Source organism: Gymnoscopelus microlampas (genome assembly GCF_963454915.1).
Source record: "Gymnoscopelus microlampas genome assembly, chromosome: 20".
Taxonomy (NCBI): Eukaryota; Metazoa; Chordata; class Actinopteri; order Myctophiformes; family Myctophidae; genus Gymnoscopelus; species Gymnoscopelus microlampas.
The window spans coordinates 29,163,931-29,183,317 of NC_139957.1; the positions used below are offsets into that span (position 1 = coordinate 29,163,931).

Below are 19,387 nucleotides of genomic sequence, written 5' to 3' on the forward strand. Positions count from 1 at the left end.
TGTTATTACATGTGTTATGTTATGATACTGAGTCATGAGCAATGAGTTTTAACCTGGTATCCTATTTTGTCATTATAGGCAACAACACAGGCTCACAACCATGGTGGAGTGGATCGTCACGTATTGTGTTTTGTTCTTTTGTTTTGGGTCCATTACAGAGTCTATGCACAGTATGCAGGCTTCTTGTCTAATGAGCCTCTACCAATACAGTAAAACCTTGGGAAATCATGCACGTATGCCTCCGTTTGCGGTGCAGGTAGTGCGTGTGTGTGTGTGTATACTGTCTCCAATCTGTCTGCAGGTGATGCATTATTCAGAGAAATGCTAAGAATAAGCCTCAGGTCTCTAGTCTGTCAGTGAGTATAGACAGGGTGTGTGTGTGTGTGTGTGTGTGTGTGTGTGTGTGTGTGTGTGTGTGTGTGTGTGTGTGTGTGTGTGTGTGTGTGTGTGTGTGTGTGTGTGTGTGTGTGTGTGTGTGTGTGTGTGTGTGTGTGTGTGTGTGTGTGTGTGTGTGTGTGTCAACAGTGTGGTACACAAACACTGGCCAGCGACTGGACAGCTGAGCAATGAAACATTTACAGCCAGCTACTTTTTTACAGTATTTCTTTGTGATCTGTGTCCGAACTCTGATCCTACTTATTACGAAAATATATGTTCAACTGTTACTCATGCTTGTCAGATACCCAGCATTAATTTGTGCAGTTGTCAAGCAGGTATTTCAGCTTTTTGCCCGGTGTCAAGTTACAACTTAAGAAGACACCAAATAACGTGTTCATCACAATACACATTTATGACAATCGATGTCAATAAACATCACTGTTGTTGATAGACACTTAATATACATCATCAATGTCTGTTTATTGAGGCACGCAGCACAGGCTCAGCTGGCTACGACTTCCACCTAGCTGGACATGGTATACACTTCTGAAACACCCAGTACATTAACCCAGACTCATGGCAACTAGGCCATGCAGAGACAATGCAGCAGTATATCCCTGATGGCTGAGGGGGAACTTAGGGTGGTGGGTGGGTGGGAAATTACTTTTTAGACTTCACTAAGTAGATCCACCCAAACCCGGCCAGACCAGGCGCCACTCGCTCTGCCCAGCTTCACCATTTCAACTGACTCACAGAGATCAGATCCCCTGGACACACTGGGAACAAGACTAAACAACACAATGGCCCCCTTTCTGTTTCAACACACACAGGCATGCGTGCACGCACTCGGACTACCCCTTCCAACGCCAGTAGCTGTGATGACAGAAAACATATCTAAATCCATAAATCTGCACCATATTAATATCTAAGCTATGAGTGGTTTCCTGGTCTACAATGTAGGTGCCATTCAGTACTCTGTTCTCCCTGGGGTTGTATCACACACACACACACACACACACACACACACACACACACACACACACACACACACAGACAGAGACAGAGAGACAGAGAGAGACAGAGACACAGAGAGACAGAGAGAGAGGCACTGAGGGAAACAAACAGAGAAGTTAGAAATAGAGGGAGACAAAGCTAGAGACAGACAGACAGAGGCAGGGGTGATGATGAGAGTGGATGAAAATAGAGAGTGTCAAAGAGAAATAAGACAGATAATTCACTGTGCTGCTTTCTGGGAGAGGAGAACTCAGACAAATACACAATGAGAGAGAGACAGAGATAGACACAAGTGCTGACAATGTGCTTATTCACTCTTCTCTCAGCGTTGACAGGGTACCGATACGCAGACCTCGCCACCTACGAAGAGTGGACTTGGAGACCTATAGTCAGGCCGGTGGAGTATACAGTTACACTGGACTGATTCAGTAGAGATGAAAGATTAGAGGGGCAGGGGGAAAAAAAGCCAAATAAAGCAGGCCTATGAAAGAGCCATTTCAGGAGACAACCTAAAATGTATGGCTCATAGTGGGCCAAAGTTCACTTAGAAAAACTAAACCAAAGCGCGTGGGGGTGCAAATCCTGCCGGCACCAACATCATTGGTTCTGTCTCTTGCATGTGACCTTGACCTCTGACCTTTTTGACCCCAAACTTAACCATCTTTTTGGGGCAGCCTAGTGATCATTCCCACAAAGTTTAATGAAAGTTTTCGAACTAATACCAAACAGAGTCACAGACATGAATTATTATAATACGTGTCGTGGACGTATTGCTGTAATAGGACACAAGAGGAACACTTTGGTGCAGATCTTTAACACCAGTCTAAATTATGCTAAAACATTTTTACACACATGAATATTTCAACCCCACTTTGACGATCACTCTCTAGGCCAGAGGGCACTAGAATTTGGTTGTGTGGGCCACGTCTGACCACTGCTTTGAGATAATAGACAGTGTAGCAGCACTATTATCATGGTTTACGCCTTCAGTCAGTGTTGCGAGAGACTTCCACTCCTATACATACGTCCATGATGTGTCTGCATCCTGCTAGAACAACACACGAGATCTGTATTCTCTGACGTTTTCAAGTAATAGTATTCGATCACAGACATCTTGATGACAAACAGCAGGTGATTGTAATCTAATAGCAGGTGTTTCTTACAATGATAACCATGGTCAATGAGCTGTCATATTGTAGGGAGAAACACATGAAAATACTATGAATACAAAGAGGATTTAAAAGAAAAAAAAACACATTTCTTGCATGAAATGTTAGATATTCTGAGCTGGAAAATAGACAAACTAAGAAGCTAAAATCCTACAATAGCTAGACAGCGAGTCAGAGTATAGAGAATACAGTTGATATGGAGCAGATGTTTGTCAGGCCAAGTCATGACATCTAGTCTTTTGCCCGGTGACGACTGAAGTGGATGACTAGCATCTACTTGTCCCTCTATGTATAAATGTAGGCCTTACAGCATTGCGGTTTCAGCTCTATAACCTCCTGTTAAATGACTCATGTGTTGCACATCCTATTATCTCATTAGCTCTGTCTGGCTCAAACAGGCTCTCCCAGCCGTGTAGCTCAGACCCCACACACACAGAACGAAACCCCTTTTTAAACAGCAGCTATCCACTACACACATGGCTATTGTTAAGTCATGCTTCCACCACAACCCTGTGTGTGCACAAAAGAAAAACACACAACAGCCATTGCTTCGCAAACCACAACAGAGCTATAACCCCACCTCCACCCCTACCGGGCGGGCAGCACCAACACACACACCGACCACACGTACACTTTTAAATGGTAACCTGAGATAACTGCTGAGTGTGTTTTCTTGGTGGATCTGATACCACCTTGTGCTGCTCTGTACATTAGCTGTCCGGCCTGATCTCCTCTGGGCAGCAGAAGAAGCAGAGAAAGTACTTAGAGCCAAAGCCTTAAAAGCCTTTCTGCTGACATCGGGGCTAAGTAGCAGGACCAACCGGGGAGGGTTTCTTAAAGTCCTCACGGCAGATCTCCCATTGATTTCCCCTTGAACACTGGCTTTGGGTTGAATCCTCCCGCATACTACAGAGATGTACTGTAGTGGAGGTGGTCTGTCCTTCGTAGGACCTTACAGTAGATGAAACAGCCTCGGTACGGATAGTATTGATAACTGCAGCTACAAAGCAATATAATTTCACTTGCAATAATACAGTAATCTCCTTTTGAACTGTATTGTTTATAGTTTTTTAGCATTGTTGTGGAGAATTATAACATGTAACATGCTTAAGAAAATGTCTGCTTAGTTATTATGAAAATGGAGCCCAAAAATTGAAGGGGGGGATTCACCGATCAGATTACCGATATGACGGCCGATAGTGAATTATGGAGTTGGAATTAAAACCTTTTCTATGTGGATTTTGCACTGATATGACTCTGTAAAAGGTACTCAGAAGGCTGCTTTCTAATAGAAATAACATTTGAAATTATATAATACAGATTTTTATGCTGTAAACCAAAACCAATGTTATAAATGAACACTGTGATCAAATTGTAATCAGTAAATACAAATTAAATGAATAGCTAAAGTCTTTGGATATGATGGAGGTGAATGGTATCCTTTGGCCAACTGTATATGAACATAACACCAGTGTACTTCATGATTAACTAGAAAGGTGCACTCAGTATAGCTCAAATATCCGCCAGGAGATTAGACTAAACTCTAGTAGTTTAATATAAACTCTAATCTAATCTCCCATGGCGGAGATCTGGAGACTAGACAGGCGGAGATCAAAGGCAATCATGTTCAGAATTGATTAAAATGTAAGCACTACATGAGTTGAAAAGCCTTAAAGCTAACTTACACTTTGGTAGAGGTTTGGGTTGTGTAGTTATCTTATGGTATTTTACTTTGGTAGAGGTGTGGGTTGTGTTACCTTGCTTTGGTGTTTTACTTTTTTCTTTTTCTTTTTATGCAGTTGGGTTTTGTATGGTTACATATTCTCAGAATGCACTGTGTGTTCATTTATGTTCTAAAGAGTGACTTTGAGAACAGTTTTTCAGTGCAATGTAAGTCCAAATGATATTTTGAATCATCAATTTCTAATCACCGAAGCAAGTATTGAAGATATCTCACCAATATTTGAGTTACATCATAACAAGGTAACTACTACACGACCCAAACCTCTACCAAGGCCTCATTTTGCTGTAGTACGGAGAGAATATGGTTAACAACTTTCCACAGGGCATCTCTATTTTTGGCATGACATATTGTTAAAAATGGTCTAAAACAGCAGATATACAAGCTCACCATGCGTTGTGAGATTGTTGATCGGCTATTTTCTCTATTCATCGTACAACAAAGTATATGCGGTTCAATGCTACATACAGTAATCTCCTTCTGAACTGTATTGTTTATAGTTTTGGCATTGTGGTTAAAAGGACAGCAAAAGAGGAGGCACATAAAAGGAGGTCAGCAGCACTGTGACTGGCTGACTGTGTTGCTGTGGGCTGTTTCCAATGTTGCCAGATTTTGTGAGAGAAATACGCAACCAGGTCTAGGAGAACCCAAAAGCCCAAAAGAAGTGACTATTAAGAAGCACTTTAAACCTATATGCACATCAGCTTTTTGATAATAAGTATCAATAAGTATCACATCGGCTATTTGATAATAGCCAATCTACAAGCACACAACGCGTCGTGATGCAATGCACTTATGCTTGTAGATCTACTATTTTCAAAGAATCTTGAAAAAAAAGGGAAATATTTAGATGTTTTGCTTTTTAAACATTTCAACAACACAGATCTGTCTCTGCCACAAAACATTTTCAGATGACGTTCTGCGCTACGGACAAATACGTATTAATTAAAACATTTGGAAGCAAGCCTAAATAAGCAACAACACTTTAAAAAACAAGCCCAAAACCCTACAACTACCAATATTTACAAGCCACTTTACAGAAAAACAAGCCCAAAGTCACTTATAATAAGCAGACATGGCAACAGTGACTGCTTCCAGACCTGCACTCCAAGTGCAGCTGGGCCCTGCGGCAATAGCATGATTGTTCTCCTGAAAGTGAGACGAGCCAAATGGACCAGGGATTTATAGCAGTCTGTTCAATTTATGACTAAAGCTTTGGGTGCATATGCTGCATACGTATGCTTTCAGATGGTGTCATGACGTCGCCAACACTGCCTTGATGATACCGCAGTGGTTCTCAAAGTGGGTTCCGGGGACCCCAAGGGGTCCTTCAGGGCGTTCTAGGGGGTCCCTGGCAAAATGTGTTAATATCCGTTTTCTTTTTAATGTTTTATTCTTACCATATTTTTACTAGTGCTACCTATTCTGTTCTGGTTCTCTACACACGCACCTGTATCTGTGTTTCATCCTGGTGCTGCTGCTGCTATGACAACTGAATTTCCCTCAGGATGAGTAAAGGTTTTCATATGCATTTTCCCCATCTTCTCTTATTCCCCTACTGACTCCCGCCACTACCAGAGATTTTTATTATTACTAATATATATTTTTGATTTTCCTGCTGCAAATATAGTTGTAAAAGAGATCCATACAATGTTAGACTTTTGTACTAGGTTAGGGTTTTTGATGTGAAATGAAATGAAGTAACTGTCCATGTAAATGTATATAAAATAAAAAAGAATAATAAAAATCACACCCTGTGTGAAGGAAGCGGTGCCTTTGGGGCGGGCCTTAACTCATTTCAGTTCGTCCCTATTGGTGGTCTGAGTCCACTTACCAAATGTGTACTTGGTAGCATGCTGCAAACTGGAATGATGGCTGTTTAAAGCCCAGTCAATGGGCAGACAGAGGGGGCGGGGCTTAAGTAATGACAGTTAGTCCCTATTGCTGGCTTTAGTCCATGTACAAAATTTGTACTCCATAGCATGCTGCGAACTTGAGTTATGGCTGTTTGAAGGCCAGCCAATGGGAAGACAGAGGGGGCGGGGCTTCAGCAATTCATGCTGGTCCCTATTGGTGGTCTAAGTCCACATACCAAATGTGGACTTGGTGGCATGCTGCAAACTGGAGTTATAGCTGTTTAAAATCCCGTGCTCATCCCGTGCTCATCCCGTGCTCATACGGGCGCTGGGGGTCCCTGGACCCCTCTTTGATGACGTCATCAATTCATGCTCGTCCCTATTGGTGGTCTAAGTCCACATACCAAATTTGGACTTGGTGGCATGCTGCAAACTGAAGTTATAGCTGTTTGCTTCTTTGCCGTGCTCATCCCGTGCTCAAACAAACGGCCCGTGCTCAAACAAACGGACACGCAGACAGAGTCAAACGTAGAGCGGTTGGCACCGCTAAAAAAGGATGAGTAAAGGTCTGTTTGCTGTCTATCTGCTAACTGCTAGCTACTTGCAACACAAATCTGTCTGGTGTAATCTAACTGATTGAGATGGCCATACTGTGGTTTACATTTAAGGAACTTTAATCCAGAATATGTAGGTGGACCTGCACACAAAGTGATTTGAAGTAAAACACCAAAACACTCACATTGAAAGTCAGTAATGTTCACGACCACGCTACAAGGGGGAGATCCACTGACCTGGTTCCTGTCAGATTTAAGAGAAACATTGCACAATGTACATTCATGCACACAGCAACTGCCGCATGGAATGGGTTACCTGCAGTAACATTTCCTATGTTTCTTTTAAATATTTCCTTAAAAGGCTGGTTAAGGGGGGGCAGAGTCTGGGTCTAGACCTGGTCTAAATGGATCGAAATACATGGTTTCTTTATAAAGTCTGGTGTTTTATTTTCATTTCGTAATAGTTGTACAGTTGTTAGGTATTTATATTGTTATGTTTTGTACTGTCCCCCCCCCACCTGTATTCCTCAGGTATCTAACCCCGACTCCCTAGTGTGGAAGGCACACCCGCACTTTGTCCACAAGGACATTTTCCTGCACCTATGGGTGCTTGGACTGACATGCACCAGGACACTTTTTGCACCATTGGGTGCGTGGACTTAAGTGCAATACACACATACACATCACATCATGCAACACAACATAAGTTGATAATGGTGTGACAATCTATGTGTTTTACATATGTTTATAATCAATACAGAGGTCAAAGTCAAAGTACTGACTGTCATCAGAAAAAGAAATATAAACTACTCCTGGTCCAACAACAACCAAAGACGTAATACTAAAACCACAAGGATTTACCGTCATGCTGGCTAATTGGAAGATCTACGCAAAGTGGTTGACCTCCCCATTATACGACTAATCAGCTTCTAAATCAATTTGACCAGCACAGCTGGGCGTACACGCCGACAAGGACATCGGAGCTCTTATCGACCAAAAGGTCCATAACACAACACATATAGCCAGCCACCCACCCCACACCACATACACCCCCACACAGGAAAATCCTCGGTGTTCATTTGACTCAAATGCACCCTTAGGGACACGCAGTAGCACACACAGTAACACGCACAACCCCCATGAGCTAGTATCACGCTTCGGCAGGTCTTTTCAATCTGTACAGAGTGCTCTGTCAGGGAAAGGGGGCAATACAAGCGAAGGGGGTGGGGGGGGGGGGGGGGGGGGCAGACAGGGGCAATAAACCAAACCCAGCTGAACTCAGCAGCACACAGTGCCCTAAATCATTGTACCCACACACACACACACACGCATAATCACTTTCACACGTTCCCAATCCAGCACCCTCAGCCCTTTGCTTTACTTTCATTGTTAGAGGCATTCAGTGACTCAAGCACCAAGCCAGTTCTGTCCGTGTGCCCTCTAGTTGGAAGCGTGGGACACTGTCTAAAATTACAAAACGTGTTTCACCCCAAACGCTTCACAGTAAGAGGGGGATTTCCGCTGGCGTAGCACTTTCTAGCGTAGGATCAGAGCCGAATCCTCACACAATGGGCTAGCCTCAGAACGAGACTACATATTCCATATGACATTACTGCAAAATCAGCATTTTTTCCCGCATCCCGATGGCGGTTCCCACCCGGGGAGGGAGGGAGGGAGGGAGGGGCTGGTTTGTAAAGGGAAGTGAAATAGTTCCTCGTCTTACTGGATGACATCACTGTCATCATCTCAATCAGGCACCATCTGCCGGTAGTCAATCTAAAGAGTCTATTAGAACACTGATTGGTCACCGTGGTCGTTGCCATGGGTTTCCGGTCACTCGTTGTCATGTACTTCCTGAATCGTGGGGGAAAAAATGGATGGCTCAGGTTACAGAGATCTCTGTCAGCACAGGTCAGATACTGTAATTGTGATGTATTGTATGTAGATGGTGTTGTACAGATAGAGAGGGGGCCAGAGGGAGCGAAAGGAATACACAGACAGAAAGTATGTATCAATGAATTTAAGGGCTGGGCAATATGGTCACAATCAAATATCACAATATTTTCGACCAAATACCTCGATATCAATATTGTGATGATGTTGCGGGGATGACTATATGAACATATTTATACGATGAGGTTTTTGATAAATAATTACCAGTAATGCCTATATAATAACTAAGTGGGTAAAGGGCGGTATTTAATAAAACAGCTAGAACAGTCAGGTAAGCTCATCAATTACATCACTTTACTGTAATGCAGCCTTTAAAACCTGGAAAAGTAATTTAAAGAGTCATATAAAGAGTCATATAAAGACTTGTCATGTCATGTCACAGTATTACGATATCCAAAATCCTGATGTGCTCATGATATCGATATAGGCCTAATATCAATGCATTCCCCAGCCTGTGCAGAAGACATTGAGGCGCAAGCTACTGACTGCATGAATCGAGTCATTCGAGTGAATGAGTTTCCATCCTAACATTATGACGTTTTGCAGGACTATTTTAACCAGACATACTTCCTGAGACAAATATGTGTGCATGACATTCTGGGTGTTCCAAAAATACTAAAAAACAAAGTAGCAAAAATAGAGGTAAATCCCACAGCCATTCTGAAGAGCCATTTCCTTTTCTCTGGGTTCACAAGCGGCCCACTTCCTGCTGCTGGCAGAGCCGTTACTACCACAACCACCCTTGGAAAGAAACACCAGTCCAAACAGCCAATGGAACTAAAATGGCCAACTATTTGACTGTGGCCACAAGCAGTGGTGGACAGTACAGTACTCAAGTAAATACTCAAGTACTCAAAAGTACAAATTACATTCCCTTTTTAATATCAATGCATTGCTGTACTGAAATGTAGAGTATTTTGCAAAAAATAAACCCCCATAATAATCTGAAATCTTCAGACATTTTTTAAAAAATGGTAAAAATAGTAGATCTACAAACTCACAATGCATCGCACCGTGTTGTGAGCTTGTTGATGAGCTATTTTCACAATATTTGAAATAGGGCTTACAGGAAGTGGTTAACATAATAGTTTGTAACTTTGCATCCCAAGAGTCCCTTCCTAGAAAAAGGTCAAAAGTACAATATTTCTATTTGAAATTTAGTAGAGTGAAACTCATGACTTTGCAAAAAGAAAAACTCCATTATGTACTCAAGTACAGTACTTAGTTACTGTCCACCACTGGTCACAAGGCAAAGCTTAGCTAGACAAGCACAAAATGTGGCAACGCAGTGCAAAAGCAGAACTATTGACCCCAGCAGCGTGCTTTGCCCTGCATTTGCCAGGGTCGGGGTCAACCAATGACCAACCAACCAATGAAAGGAGGGGAAAGGAGGGGAAATTAGTAAGGCAGGGTCACTCATAAACCATTGCTCTAAACCAGTGGTTTTCAACCTTTTTCATGCCAAGGACCCCTAAATGGATATACATTTGGCCGCGGACCCCCATTTGAAAATGCTTTGTGCCAGGGACCCTCAGAAGCAAAGATATCAGTTAATTTTCGCTTTAAAAAATATAAATATTCAAAGATATGCACACTTTTTTCAAGGTTTTTCAAAAATAGCAGATCTACAAGCTCATAGCGCGGCACTCGGTGCCGCGCTATGAGCTTGTATATCTGCTATTTTTGAATAGCCAGAGCTAAGTGGTTAAAAATGATTGTCACGCTGTTAACTCGTTTTGCTGGGGACCCCCTGGTACTCCCTCAGGGACCACTGGTGGTCCCCGGACCACTGGTTGAGAACCACTGCTCTAAACCGATTTCAAAAGTCCTTTTATTCCTCTGCCATATCCACAGAAAGAAGTCTAGTGGACAACAAGAAAGGTGGTCTAATTTGTTTAAAATGTGGTTTCTACAAAAAGGAAGCATTTTTAACAGTATTCTTAGCTTGTTCCGCTGTCACACTGGCTACATGACATTTGGTTTATTTGAAAGCGCCCTGCTCTAAAACCAAACGGTAAAAAAAAAGAAATCACAGAGACACAAAAACAGAGAGACAGACAAAGATGGAGGGACAGAATGGAGAGCAAAGACGGGGAAGAAAAATCCCGTCAGCGAGACCAAACAAACAGGCCAAACTTAGCGTGGCCTTCACTCCTCCTACTGCTCTGCAGTCTGCAGAGGAAGAAGAAGGACATTCCTGGATGATTGCACGCAGGAGTTGACTGACAGACAAGACAGACCTTACCCCATCCTTCCCGTCAGAGAACTGTCTGACGATGACAGCATGTCTTCCAGAAAGACCTTTGTCTTGCTTAGCTCAGGCTGATCACACACACACACACACACACACACACACACACACACACACACACACACACACACACACACACACACACACACACACACACACACACACACACACACACACACACACACACACACACACCCCCCTAGGGCCCGACCAATACCAGATATTGCGAATCGCGCAATTTGCGAATGGGCAAATACCGTATATTTCTTTGTGTCTTTACTTTGACTTAACATTGAATTGCATCGCTCAAATCATAACATTTTTATACTCTCAGGAGTTAACGCGTATGATTTTGCAGTGTGTACGCAGTGACTCACACACACACACACACACACACACACACAGAGAAAATATCCTCTAGAACTTGCTATTTTTCCAAAACAAATTTGGGATATTATTTTTTTTCTCTATCCAACCTGGTGTCACAAAATAAGGACTGGTGTCCAGGTTGAAAGAGGTTCAAGTCGAGACCATGGACAGGCGCACCACACAAACACACATCCACACACTCACGTCTGGTTCCTGTCTGGTGTCGCTTCATGACACTCTCTCAACCCTGCTTAACCCCTTAATCCCCTGCTGTGATAGTTATATGAGGAAACAGTCTGCCACACACTGGAAATGGGCCAATGAGGAGGTAGTCTGAGATGGAATTATCCAATCTATTTGGTGTGTGTGTGTGTGTGTGTGTGTGTGTGTGTGTGTGTGTGTGTGTGTGTGTGTGTGTGTGTGTGTGTGTGTGTGTGTGTGTGTGTGTGTGTGTGTGTGTGTGTGTGTGTGTGTGTGTGTGTGTGTGTGTGTTCAGGAGGCAGGGGGCTCTAATCCTTGTTTTATTGAGCAACCAGATGTTCCAGAGTCAAAGTAAACAAACTCTTCTATAAGACAACTAAAGACACAGGAACGTGTGGTGAAGTGAAGGGTGCATTGACACACACACACACACACACACACACACACACACACACACACACACACACACACACACAGAGTCATGGGAAAGTGTGATCCTATTCATTTCATGTATGAATGCGGTGTGGTCAACCCACATGGTTTAGAGAAGCAGCAAAGTGTCTCCCAGGGAGAGAGATCTAATTATCTTTCCACTCAAACAGAGAGCGTCTCCTTTCAAACCCCAATGGTTCTAATCAGCCCCCCGCCCACAGGAGTGGCCCAATTCTCTCACAACTTGCTACAAAAATCCCTCATGAAAAAATATATAATCTCCTACCTTTCATTTTCAACCTTCACATGTGTCTCCTTCTCTAATAATCAAAAAGTGCTACATATTTCATCTCGCAATTTACTTCCGGATGGTTCGTTTTGCACTTTTTTTGACACATCGGTCACGGGAAAGAAATAAGCGCTGCCGTGGTCTATGGAAACGAGCCCAAAAGTGCACCCAAATAAGCCCAAAATCGCTTATACAAACAGTCAGACCTGGCAACGCAGCCTACGCCAATCATGCGTGAGAGATCTACAAGCTATGGGGCAGAGACGCCACCGTATCTTAGCAACAACTACAGCGCTCACTCTCATTGGTCGTGTCACGCTAAGAGCAGTCTCCAGACAATGGCATCGCAGACAGCTTGCTGTTACTGCTGTAGCCATCACAGTTAGTCCCAGCGACGACGGACAGGGCGCTGTGATAGCTGCCATGTCGCTAACGCTAACGTGGTTGTCATGCCTGCAGCGGCTGTGCAATCACTTTGTCAACAATGCACGTTCGTGTGGTGAATGTCAATATTGCTGCTCAATTAGTCCATTGTAGATGGTGTATGTTTGTGTGTGTCTTCTGGAGAACTATGTAGCTCCACAGCAACTACAGTAACTAACGTAATGGCAGGACCGCCCCGTGCAACGCATGTTAGGCTGCATTATGGTCATGTAGTAATTTCAGATAATTTCCCTCCGATTACAGCAGTGCTTATCAACCCTTTCACGCCGCCCCCCCCCCCCCCCCCAAATAAACGTACTTGATCTGGGGACCCCCCCATTCTGTTTGACTCCGTTCCACAAGTACATATTGTGAAAATAGCCGATCTACAAGCTCAAAACGCCTCACGTTGAGAGGCTTTGTAAGCTTGTAGATCGGCTATTTTCTACATGACTGCCTCTTTCTTACATTCTTTGACAATGTGGCCCATGTTTTCATAGTATTCGATTAAGACGTGACGTTGCGCCCCGCTAGAATAACTTCCGGGTCCAAGTGTTTTAATGTTAATAATAATAATGTTAAATCATAATAATAAATAAATACTTTGTACTTCTATGATATTAGCATTAAGACCCTTATTAACCCTCAATGGTTCATTTCTGAAAAAGGAGGTTATTGTAAAAAGATTTACGGGTTCCAACATGTTGTTTACAATGAAGAGTGGACGGCGCTGGTGCCTTTTGGACCCGGACGTGACATCGGACTACAAAATTACGTCAGACTTAAGAACCGAATAGTTTGTTGACTACTTTTGTTGCAGAAATGCTCATTTCCTTTACTTTCCTTTTTTTATTGTCTCCGCCAGGCCGAAAGGCATGGCGCAAGACTATGTTTCACCCCCTGTCCGTCCGTCTGTGATAGCTAATCTCTCACATCGTTGACTTGATCGCAGCAAAATAACAGCCCGATGAGTCAGTGAGAGCTGGATAAACGAGGTAAAATGTGTCAAAAGGAGTCTGTACGGCTGTCGATAAATGAACACATGACGTCGGTGGGAGAGGACATATTGTGTCTTTTGGACAAACAGCAGCGTCGTGCTGATGTTTGTTGTGTGAAGCAGCTTAATGTCAGAGTGTTTGTGTTGGAGCGCCTCAGTGCGGCTGCAGAGTTCATGTGCAACCTCTTCCAGAGAGAGACAGAGACACTAGAAACTCTGCTGGGGAAAAAAACACTGCTGGGCATTGACTTTCATATGGATATTGATCTACACACTGCAGGTATATCTGCTACACACAGAGCCGTCTGGGAGAAATGCGGGGCCCGGTGCGGAGTTGGCGCGCGCGCGATTTTTTTGCGGTTTCTGTCGGATATATCCGAGTTTTGGGTGGTTATTTGCGGTTATTTTTGCCCTCAAAACATTACGTTGGGTGTCATGTTGGGTGTCATGTTAAAAAAAAAATGTTCCCGTTTTTTTCCGAGGCCCCGCCCAGCGCGGGGCCCGGTGCGACCGCACCGTTCGCACCACCCTTCCTGCGGCTCTGGCTACACACACAACATCAAACTACACACTGCAGGTATGATGCAGCGTTTGCATTACAGCCAGCATGCCAGCGTAGTTCCCATATGGTTTCAAGGTGGGCTAAACCATATGGACCCCATGTCAGCAATGTCAGCGGCATCCACTTCAGTCCCAACTGCGATGCCCATGCAGGCTATAAGTAGCTTCTACCTGGCCCTTAGGTGGGCCCCAACTACCCATGTTTATGTGGGACCAAGGCGGGTCCTACCTGGGTTTGCCCATGCAGGCTTTAACTGGGTTCTACCTGGGCCCTAGGTGTACCCTAACCAACCACAGTGCAGTGCCCATCGCTCCAATTGTTGTGACGTCAGGGCTCTCAATACTGCACATTGGTGGAGGAGGAGGGGCCGCAGGGCGACCGCACACATCGCTGAACCAATGGTAGCCCACGGATGTTTCCTCTGGGGATTTACAATCTGCCCCTCTATGCCACATATCATCCGCACTACAGGGTCTTCACTGACCGAGCCACGGCCCCACTGACCCTCATGACGCTACGCCACTTATATGAGTTGCCAAGTGGCCGCGGGCGCTACGTGGGCGTGGCCGCGGGCTAGACGCGAGCCCCCGCGTAGCGGGGGCGAGCTTCTAGTGTCACCAATTCATGTTCAGATCAGAAACCAAGCTCCGGTTCCGCATTTGTCCTCCTAGAACAGAGCAGAACTACAACATTGTCATGTAACATAAGATGTGGTGCAAAACATTCACAGAAAGACAATATGACATTTGGTGAATATCATTGGTGGCGCTGAGCCGTTATAGTATGTAATGATGTAATGTGTATAACACTACTGTACTTGTACTTTCACTGCTGTGGTTTTTCTACTGTCCCTTTAGCTTCTCTTGAGGGGAGTTGGCTAACAGCATGCCGTGTCCATTACTCCAACACAGAAGCTCTAGGGGAAGCTATTTCGGGGACGACTATTGAATTGATGCTTGAATGAATGAATTAATTTATTTGGTGATAAAGGGAAAGAGCACATCAGCACTTCCATGACAACAACAAACAGCTTCACAAGATATTTACTAAATAAATAAATAGCTATCAGTAATGCCCATATAATAACTAAGTAGGTAAAGGCAAATACCAGCTAGAACAGTCACTTACATGACTAAGTCACTTACAGTTACATCACTTTACTGTAATGCAGCCTTCAAAACCAGGAAGATAACACTTAGGCCTATGTCATATATCACAATATTACGATTTCCAAACTCCCAGACGACAGCTAGTCTCATATCACAGCCCACACTGCAGAGTGGCTACAGGCACATACATACATACACCTTAGGGTCCAAAAAAAACAAACCCATGCATTTGCAGAACACGTGTGCGTGATGATGAATAGCTTTTAAGTGTATGTGTGCATGCATACACCGCTGCATGTGCACACACACGTGTGGTTTACAATGATGAATAGCCTAGGGCAGTAGTAGGCACAGGGGTCTGATGGATCCTGCACTGGGACACATCGGTCACCACCCCTTATAGTCGTCTCTGCTTATTGGCCGGACACACAGATGAGATGACACAAACAAGCCCCCCCCCCCCCGACACACACACACACACACACACACACACACACACACACACACACACACACACACACACACACACACACACACACACACACACACACACACACACACACACACACACACACACACACACACACACACACACACACACACACACACACACAGGCCTGTGATGTAAAGGAAGCAAGCTGGTACACGGTGGTATATTCTACCTGTAGACAGCTGACAGTCAGGTATTGAGTTGCTCCACACCATCTACACAGTATACACACACGTGGAAAAACTCAGGATAAACACAGGAAACGGGCCCTCTGTCTACTTCAACATCCACAGGGCGTCTACTTCAACATCCACAGGGCCCGGAACACAAGGCGAGGAACAATCTGACTGGGACTCATCTAAAACACATAACAAAAGTACAGCAACCGCCTACATTTAACCACATGAGAGTATGCACTGCTCTGGTGTACTGGTGCTGAGAATGGGCTTATGAAAGCAAAGTTCTGACTGTAAGAAGTGCTATTTGCTGGAAGGCTGAATCTGTACAGTCCATTCTCGTACAGCGGAACCAAAACCCCGTGAAACGAGCCCCCCTCAAGTGCTTCATTCACATCTTTGCTTAGTGCTGAGAGGGCAGAGTCAATATTTGGATAGAGGTGGGTGCCGGCGTCTACAGTCAACCGCTAACAAGCCACGATTCCACTGTTCCTCTGTCCTCCCAGAGAGACCTGTGTGTTGTCAGCCTTCCCTGGGGCAGAGTGGAAAACTTCAGGCCACTGGAGGAGGACTCAGCAAGTTCGTTATGGGAAGGAGTATGGAGGGGGGGGATAGAGAGAGAGAGAGAGGGAGAGAGAGCGAGGAAGTGTGGGGAGAGAGAGTGAGCGTGGGAGAGAGGTTAGAGGAGCTCTGTGTGATCATGAGACTGTCTGACGTGCGCTTACGACAAGACAATACGCACACACACACACACACACCTTAGAAACTAAGCAGATTTCTATCCCACCACATGACTGAGTTTTCTAGGTGTGGGGGGGGACTGTGCATCAACATCAGCCTGAATCGCAACATAAACTCAAGTAAACAAAGGTTAATTCAGTCTTGACATAAAGCTCAGTGTCACACTACCCAATGCTTCTGAGATCATATTTCACCATACGTAGGTCATGTGGTACTGTATGTATGTACAGTAGGTGAAGTTCTTTGTTTTTGCTGTGAACCTCATGAGATCTCGTACCCAAATGGCTATTGCTAATTCACTTCTAAATCTTTCTTTCACTTAATCGAGTGAAAATTCCTCTCAAGGTTCACTTTGGTACAGTTCCTTCTTTCCTGGGAGGGGACTGGTTATACTCGTCTTTTGCCTGGCTGGCTTACAAGTTAAGTTATTTAAACATTTCATCCTCCTACAAGCCCTCTGGTGTTATAACTCAAGACGCTCAAGGGCTTTATAGCTCCTCAGTGAGAACTACAAAGACCGCTGCGCTGTTGGACCTGAGCGCTCACCACCACCTGCCAGAACTCACACTCACACTGGGGTGACGACATCAACTGTGGTACTTAAACCGCTAAGGAAAACAAACTCAGAGAGAAAAAGAGAGAGACTTCAGTTCACTTTCCATTAGGCTTCCTCACTCCTCAGGCCATACAGTCTCACCAGGCTAAGGGTGGCTAAGTGGAAAGAACCGGTGGAGGGTGCTGTGTTAATTGCCATGGAGGACTTCACTCTAGCCTACATGTTCTCATTTAAATACTTCTGTGGCAATGTTTTTCATCTGTGTCTCATCTGGGGTGTGCGCCAGACAGCTTACTTGCTGTGTCCCCTCTTAGCCCCACCTCTCCACACTTCTGAGACATCCTGGGACACTTTCATTATGTACAGAAGTTTATTGCGTCGTTTGTCACTCTTAGTTGGAACAACGGAGGACTCACATTTTCTCACTGCACTGCACGTGTTTATGTAGCCACTGTAAATACACTTTCAAGTGGGATGAAAGGACAGGAGAAGAAAAACAGCTAGATGCGATGAAAGAAAATTTGAACTTGAGTGAACATTTCTGAAAACAACAAATGTTTACAGTACTTTGGGTGAAAATCATTGGGGGCTGCTCATGGCGCCAATTTTAAAAGCTCTTAATATGCTCTGCCCAAAGCTGAGGGGGAGTATTTAATGAAGTTAATAAACTAGCAGGAGACTGATGAAAACAGAGTTTGAGGGAGGGGCTGGGAAATGAACACCAAATGTGTTGTGCTTTTACAGGGAGAAGGGGGGGGGCTGCTCCAACTAACTTCACCTTTTGGGTTTTCTTTTCGCTCTTTCATGCAAACCTCCTCCTGTAAAAGCAGCAATGCCAGGGGCAACGTGTTGCCTCATCTACACAACAGCTGTAAGCATACAGACTGACAATCAAAAAAGAGCAAGTGAAGTGTAGATTACATTTGCACAGTGTATGTGGTGTGCGTAGTAGTATACGTGTTCACATTCAAGATAGCACTCAACAGTTCCTTTTCAAGTCTTGCAGGAACTCCAGCCAGCTCTGTTGATTTACAGTAGGATTATCCAGAGACTATAGGGAACACTGAGTAATCACAGGTAGGAAAACCTGTCTTTGTTTGAATAATAAACACAAATAAATCACTAAGTGCTGTCTTACTGCATCAAACATTTGAACTGTTTAGCTCTACATCAATGACATAATTTCACATTAAATTCAGCAGCAAACTGACCACAGCTCCCATGGGGAGCCCTAAAGGGACACATCTTAAAATGGGTTTCAAACTGGAGAAGAGAAGCCCAGGGTGGTGACAGCAAGGCACCACAATTACAGGGAATCCAGAGATGCCGTGCCATACCACCAACACCCCACCTTCCCCCAACCCCCCCAGACATAGCAGAGCGCAGAGTCAGGACCTACAAATCAATGGCGGACTTCATTAATGAAGAGGCAGGGCCAGCCAGGGAACAATAGCAGTCAACGGGAGCAGTCTGTGGCAATCTGCCCAGGCCCCCCTGACGGATGCAGGAATCTTCACGTTTGCCTTCACCCCACGCCCCAGGTCTCGAACCCTGTGACCTCTGTCTAGGACAGAGAGCAGCCATTCAGCCCTTTAACCTCTCCAACCCCCCATGCTGGACAGAGCTCAAAACACTATTCCTCAAACCCCTCCCATCTGACCAGACTTGCCAATTAATCTGTGAACCCCCTCCCCAGTCATCATGCCCCCCCCCTCCACACACACACACGCACACACACAGTGGGGGTAGATGTTGTGTGAAATGGCGTCACATACTACTAAACAAAGATCGTACAACATGAAGCACCTCGCATAGACATGGCACTTAACTTGAGCGAAGGTGACCGATTATGTGTGTGTAAACGCACCTTACGACCTTCTTTAGGATGATTTCTTTTTAGGATGTCTGAATGTATTCGTCTTGTTTTAATGCCTGTAATCTGTATTATTGTGATGTCTTGATTATACAATTGGACTGCTGTATTTCCTTTCTGCAAAACAAATTTACCTTGTGGTAAAAAAATATAGAACCCTTGAAGAATTAATATATGGTGACAGTCATAGCCCACCATGGGAGAAAGATCATGGCTTCGAATTGATTGCGACCGGAACCTGACCTCCACCCCG

At 44.4% G+C, this 19,387-nt stretch overlaps 1 protein-coding gene across 2 annotated transcripts in view; it reads right to left on the reverse strand.

Annotated features, from left to right (window-relative positions):
• Positions 1–19,387, reverse strand: part of asap2a (ArfGAP with SH3 domain, ankyrin repeat and PH domain 2a) — a 73,136-nt gene that overhangs the window by 44,015 nt on the left and 9,734 nt on the right. The window lies entirely within an intron of this gene.